The sequence below is a fragment of the Dipodomys ordii genome, unplaced genomic scaffold (assembly GCF_000151885.1).
Source record: "Dipodomys ordii isolate 6190 unplaced genomic scaffold, Dord_2.0 Scaffold38, whole genome shotgun sequence".
Classification (NCBI taxonomy): Eukaryota; Metazoa; Chordata; class Mammalia; order Rodentia; family Heteromyidae; genus Dipodomys; species Dipodomys ordii.
This window is the reverse complement of record NW_012267254.1, coordinates 7,490,024-7,496,804: the sequence shown is the minus strand read 5'-3', so window position 1 is coordinate 7,496,804 and position 6,781 is coordinate 7,490,024. Positions and strand designations below refer to the sequence as shown.

Here is a 6,781-nt window from a genome sequence, read left to right as displayed (position 1 = left end):
CTGTAAGTGCATATATCTACAACCTAAATTTCCACCAGATTTACAGAATAGGAAAGGTGGATTAAATCAACTTAAATATTCATGACATATATCAGAAATTACTCTGCAGCTACAAAGAATCAACTGAAGCCTAAAGTGGGAAGATTGTTTTATTGAATATTCTAGTGAAGTTCAAGGAATAATTGCACCCTCCCCACCAGTACTCTTGTCACCAGGCATTTTGAACTTCTTCATGTTCAGTGCTCTTTAAAAGCATTTTCTCTGAACAACAGACTTCCAAAACTCGTTGAAATCAGAAGCTGTGACCAACATCTTCTTGAACGTTCTCATACATGCCATGATGGATGTACTTACTAATCTTTGAAGAGAAACATCTGTTTGGAGATGCTATTATCTTGATAGGCATTTCTAGGGAAGTAACGGATTCGAATTCTTTCATGAGTCTTTCATCCAGTCCTGGGAAGAGTGTATTACATCCAGCCATCACAATCTCGGCAAAAAGACTCTTTTAGATATCAATGTTACACTTTTTGATGCTGCTGCAGATCATTTGGGAGAGTCCAGATTCAAAAAGAACTTCAGGCACCTGGCATAGATGATCCTCAATATGGGCAACGTTGCCATCTGGCAAGGTATATACTCTTTTTGAACCTCTTTTGTTTTCTTCCAGGAATCTTCATCAGGCTCCAATTTAATAAAGCATAATTTCTCTTTGAAGTCATCGCCCACAATTTTGCTGAATAAACGTGGATAAGAACAGCCTTGACCAAGAAGGACCTGGAAAAGGTGTTCGGAGATGTCCCTCCCTGCCAGATTGGGCTTGGTGACTGCATGGGGTAGGGAATAAGCCTCATAGATGGCGACAGTACATGTTATCCCATTCCCACTGTCCAACACCAGGCCAGTAGTGTAACCAGAGGCATATAGTGATGCCACTGCATTATTAGACAAGTAAAAAGCTGGAACAGCAAATTTCTCAAACATGTTTTCCGCAGTCTTTTCTCGAGCGTCTTTTGGGTTCAAGGATGGCTCAGTCAACAGCACCGGCTGTTCACAAGGTCTGACTCTAAGTTCTGACTCAAATAGATGGTTCCAAAGTTTTTTGATGTCATCCCATCTCTTTACCACCCCACTTTCAATGGGATACTGGAGACATATGCTATTATACCTGCGCTGGGCTTGTTTTCCCACAAAGTAAGGCTTCTGACCGCCTCTTGTTGAAATGATGTTGCATCTTGGGTGGCTAACAACAGAGCTGATGACAGAACAAGGTATAATATCTCCTGACAGGCCTACTTTGCATAGACCTGATCCATTGTCGAAAATCACAGATGACTTATCTAATACACCTAAACATGTTTGATACTGATCTCTGCACTTAATCTAAACAAATGAACATTTTGAACACTTCTAGGACCACTGGCACTTGAAAAATTACAAACTGCTCAGCTTGTTACTCACTTGAACCTGCCTCCTTTCTGGTTGTCCAGAACCATGGTGAGAATTGTGAAGAATTTTACTAGGTATGTAACAATGTAGCCAGGGTAACAGTTGTCCTTAATGAGTCTTAAAATGGTGTCAGGGGGCCTTCTGGTTACCAGAACTCCTTAGATAATGGGATAGGAAGAGGGAAAGGAAAATCACGTCTACCATTGTTTGAGTAGCCTAAGAATTCAAAGCATAGGCCTATATTTGAAAAAATTAAAGCCACTTGACCCTACATACTTCCATGAAGAAATGTACAGAAGAACGTATCCTTGTTTTACACATAAACATGTATATCTCAACATTTGGTCTCTGGCACCATTTTACTCTGCAAAATGCCTTCAAGATTCAAACTTTATTTGGTTATAATGTATTTTTACTATCTTTTTTCTCAGTTCATACCAATATGCATTTCAAGTTTTATTTCTATGAAATTTAATTCTAGAAAAAAATTTAGTGTGTGAATTTATGCTTTCATTAATACCAGGAATCACTCCTGATGCTAATTATGAACACTCCTTTAAATATTTATTTTTCTTCTAAGTGAGGTGAGACACTGGGGATTGAGGTAATTTGACTCCTTAATTGATAATTCTTAGCTCTTTCTTAGTATCTCTTGCTATCATGAATGAGGGACTATCACCTACATAATCAATTAGGATGCCCTCATGTCAGCACCATGTGTTTTAATATTACATGGACATCTGGTTTATTCTTATTTCTTACAATGGAATGTGAACCTACAATTTTCAAAATAAAGTATATTTGCAAGAGATAATATGGGTTTTGACCAAAACGATTAAAGCAAAAATAATTGGTGGATCAATATATTTGTGATATTAGATTTATTCTTATAAATATGAGTTCATAATACTGAACTTGACTAAAATTATACATGAATAAGCACATGTAGATGAGTAAAGAGTTCTTCCACAAAATAGTCTTCAAGTGAATGTAAAGAAAAGAAGAAAACAGGGAATCACAGTAAAGCAAAAACCATGGCAATATACTATATACATGAGAGCCACTGGTGAATGTTAACATTAGTAGATAAAAGATTTAGGTGAAACACAAATTGTAGTCTTAATGTACTTCCTCCAAAATCCTTATCAAGTACAACAAGAGAGAGAAATTTCACAGTGGAGAAACAGAACAAAATTGATATAATCAATATTAAGATATAGTGACATGATAAATTTCTTCATATGATGCCCTGAGGGAACTATCTCACAGGATTGACCAAAAATATTTAAAGTATATAAATTCCTACTATCTAATCAAGAATATGTTAGGTTGTGATAATAAATGTGAGAATATCTCGCCAGAACTTTTCAACCACTCAAACTTTTTCTCTATTTAAAGATTATAGTCTCAACATGATTTTCTTTCAAAATCTTATTTAGTTTCTGTGATGTGCCATGTAATAAAATGAAATTTGTAGACCTAGTCAAAACTTATTGGTGTAATATGAAGCAGGTAATCAGGATACACTCAGCACAAGCATTTCTGAGGGAGTTTAGCATAGCCCAATAAAAATATTTTCAGGAAGAAAAAAGCCCTTGATCAATAAAGGTAGCTTACATTGCAACTACAAGAGACAATGAATAATTTTAGAAAATTAAATCTTTATTGACAAGTAGAAAAGAAAGTTATATTTCCTGTACCCTTGCAATAAATTTCTATTAACACAGGTAGTATGCTAGTTTATTTACCTTAATCTCAAAGGAATTTTATATTTTAATCCATATGTTCTCATTGTCGAAATAAAAAAGTCTGTAGGTAAATAATACAGATTATGAGAAAATAATTTTCTTTTTATCATTCCATGCCACATAATAAATGTATTACTCTAGATTTTTTGAGACTCAATTACCCCTCATTTTTTCTAAACTCTTCCTTTTACAAATGATCATTCTGTTAGTCTCAAACTGGCCTTTGTACTCATCAGTTGCTTTCAAAGACTATTTTACATTAAGCTTCAGATCATTTGTGGTGAATCAAAGCCTAACAGATTACTCATTGCTAATTAAATAGCCTGATTCTGTCCAGTGAAGCTAATGCATTAAAGTATTTAATGTTTGTTTGGTAAACTGCTTTACTAAATGCTCCTTTGATTTTTATTGGTAATAAACATTAAGCATTTATGGCCTGTGAAAGCAACTTCCCATCCAGCTTATGCTGTTACTATTTACAGTTTGTTAATGAAATACTATTAACTTTCTTCACATCAAAAGTTGTTTTTGTTTTCCTCCTTAATTTCTATTCTATGGCACAGAGAATAACTCACTAAAATTTGAATCAATTATTCCTTTACTATTGTTTTTTTCTAAAAGGCCTTTCTACTTCAGATTCAGTGCCAAGGGTCTAGATTAGATATAGAGCTAATTCCTTTCCTTTTCACACATCATTGTTGCTGCACTGAGTTTTCACCTGGTATAAAAGGCTACCTCACTAACAACAAAAACAGAATTCTGACTTCTTCACTTTTACTGTAATTTGACTCTCTTAATCTAAATTTTCTAAATCAAAATAACATTGAGATTCCAGCTTACCTCAGTTAGAGTGGCCATTATCAAAAGATCTAATAAGAACAGATGGTGGCGGTGTTGTGGCCAAAAAGGAATGCTGCTGTACTGTTGGTGGGACTGCAAACTTACTTATCCACTCTGGAAAGCAGTATGGAGCCTCCTCAAAAGACTAAACATAGAGCTTCCCTATGACTCAGCAATCCCACTCCTGGGAATTTACACAAATGATCACAAACAAGACCATACTAAAGCTAACAGCTCAACCATGTTCATTGCAGCATTATTTACCATAGCTAAGATACAGAACCAACTCAGATGACCCTCAGTAGATGAATGGATCAAGAAATTGTAGTATATATACACAGTAGAGTTCTATGCTTCCATCAGAAAGAATAACATCACCCAATTTGTAAGGAAATGGAAGGACCTGATTTTTTTTTGTCAGTCATGGGGCTTGAACTCTGGGCTTGGGCGCTGTCCCGGTGCTCTTCAGCTCAAGGCCAGCGCCCTACTGCTTGAGCCACAGCATCACTCCCAGTTTTCTAGTGGTTTATTGGAGATAAGAGTCTCCCGGACTTTGCTCCAAGGCTGGCTTTGAACCGTGATCCTCAGATCTTAGCCTCCTGAGTAGCTAGGATTACAGGTGTGAGCCACTGGCACCCTGCTGAAAAAATTTTATTAAGCAAAGTAAGCCAGGCCCAAAGAAATGTAGGTTGCAAAGGTTCCCCTTTTTGCAATAACTAGAATATGTCTATGAAATTCTTAGATCACAACATGAACTCCAAGAACTGGAAAAAAGAGGTACTTTCTATGTTCTATATGCAGTTATTTCTATTGTTTTCTATTTTGGTTTTCTGTACCGTTCGTCTTGATATAAGTTTATCTGATCCGTGGAAGGGAAAAGGAATCAGAGAAACAGCAGGACAAAGGATGACTAATGCAAGAATGATACTCACAAAACACTATGTTGGAAATGATATGTACAACTTGGGTTGGGGAGGGGAGTAGGAGGTCTACAAGGGAAAAAATGAGGGAGATAGTAAGTGTTTAAAAAGAAATGTGCTCATTACCTTATTTATGTAACTGTAACCCTGCTGTTCATGACCTTCACAATAAAGACAGTTAAAAAATCTAAACTTGCTATATAACAGTCTTAAATACAAATTTAATTTTTAATTTTTATTTTGGTTAATGTGTTTTAAAAATCTTAAGGAAGTTCAGAATTTTGAAGGGCTGATTAACCTTCATCTTCCGATTCAACTCAATTAGAAGTGAAGAAAAGATGAGTTTACATCTAGTGTACTGAAGCCTGAATCTTTAGAAATTAAATGCCTTCTTGAAACTTGCTTGATCAATATGGAGAGAATATATTTATTTCAGTATGGGATCATTTAGTGAAGTTTTTCAAAGATAAAATGCAATATAAAAGAGAAATACCAAACCCAAGTTTCCAACTCCTTTTTGCTTTTAATTCTCATTTTAAGATGTGTGTGTGTGTGTGTGTGTGTGTGTGTGTGTGTGTACATATATGCCTCAAAATTTTTGGGTTCAAAAGTGTGAACCATCAAATGATCACTGAATGTTATCAAATGAGAAAAAGAAGTGAACTAAAAAAATGAGGTTAGTTGTGTCCACAGTCACTCAAATGGGAGCCACTTTGTGCAATATTCTGACCTTTCAACTAATTCAGCTTTAACATAAACTACAGGTGAAAGAAAAACAAAGTTCCTGATGTGCATTGTAAGTGCTCAAAGAGAATTTTAAAAAATCCCAAAACAAAACAAAAAAATCAATCCTGTGGAAACCAAACACTTTGTTCTATAATTTAGTTAATTCTACGTTTTTAGAGGGGGGCATTTTTGAAAAGCAAGTTTTACAAGTGTTTACATAATGGATCTCTAAAAGATAATTTATTTAACAGTAATACTTTAGTCCAAAATTCATTTGGAAAGAATTACAGTAGTTGCAAACATTGATTGGTACTAGGAATGAATGATTTATGTTGATAATAGAGAAGGGATGATCTACCCTAGGAATACCAACTACCTGTCTGGGTATTTATAAAATGTTTCCATCTGTCATGTGCTAGTAATTTAGTAGCTAAATTAAAACAGAAACATTCAGGTTTTGGAAGGGAAAGTCATATATTTTTCTCATTGAACAAAAGGTAGCTTTGAAAGGATGCTGTCCTTATTTGGTATTGATGTTGAGGAAAAACTTTCTCTAGGAATTTAGACATAAAACTACATATAGTGGGGTGTTGTTGGTATTGTTTCAAATTTAAGTTAGCAGCCATCAAAAATAAATATTTTTGTAGTTATCAAATTACATAGTAAATAGTTCTGAGATAATCATTAAAATCAATAAAAAGATAGATATGTGATAAGAGAAAAAAATCTGTATTTGTTTTTCTATTTGTAAAACTCCTTTGGATTTTTTTGATGGGTATACTGGATTTGAACTCAATGTCACATTTTCTAAGCAGAGATTCTACCACATGAGTCACAACAATATCTTCTATTTAGATTGGCTATTTTCTAGAGAGATAGGCTCTCACTTTATACCCAAGCTGGCATGGACTACAAGCCTCCTATTTCTGTTTCCCTTTATCTCTGGGGGAACAGGCATGAAACACTGAACCCAATTTTTGTACTTCCCTCATAGTTTGGGATAATGTGTATCCATCACACTTAGCTATTGGTTGAGATGGAGTCTCATGAGCTTTTAATGTTCAGACTGGCTTCATAATATGGTCTCTAAATCTCTGC

At 35.0% G+C, this 6,781-nt stretch overlaps 1 pseudogene; it reads right to left on the bottom strand.

The window, feature by feature from the left end:
- Nucleotides 1–246: 246 nt before the first annotated feature.
- Nucleotides 247–4,055, bottom strand: LOC105986933 (annotated as a pseudogene).
- Between the last annotated feature and the right edge of the window lie 2,726 nt (nt 4,056–6,781).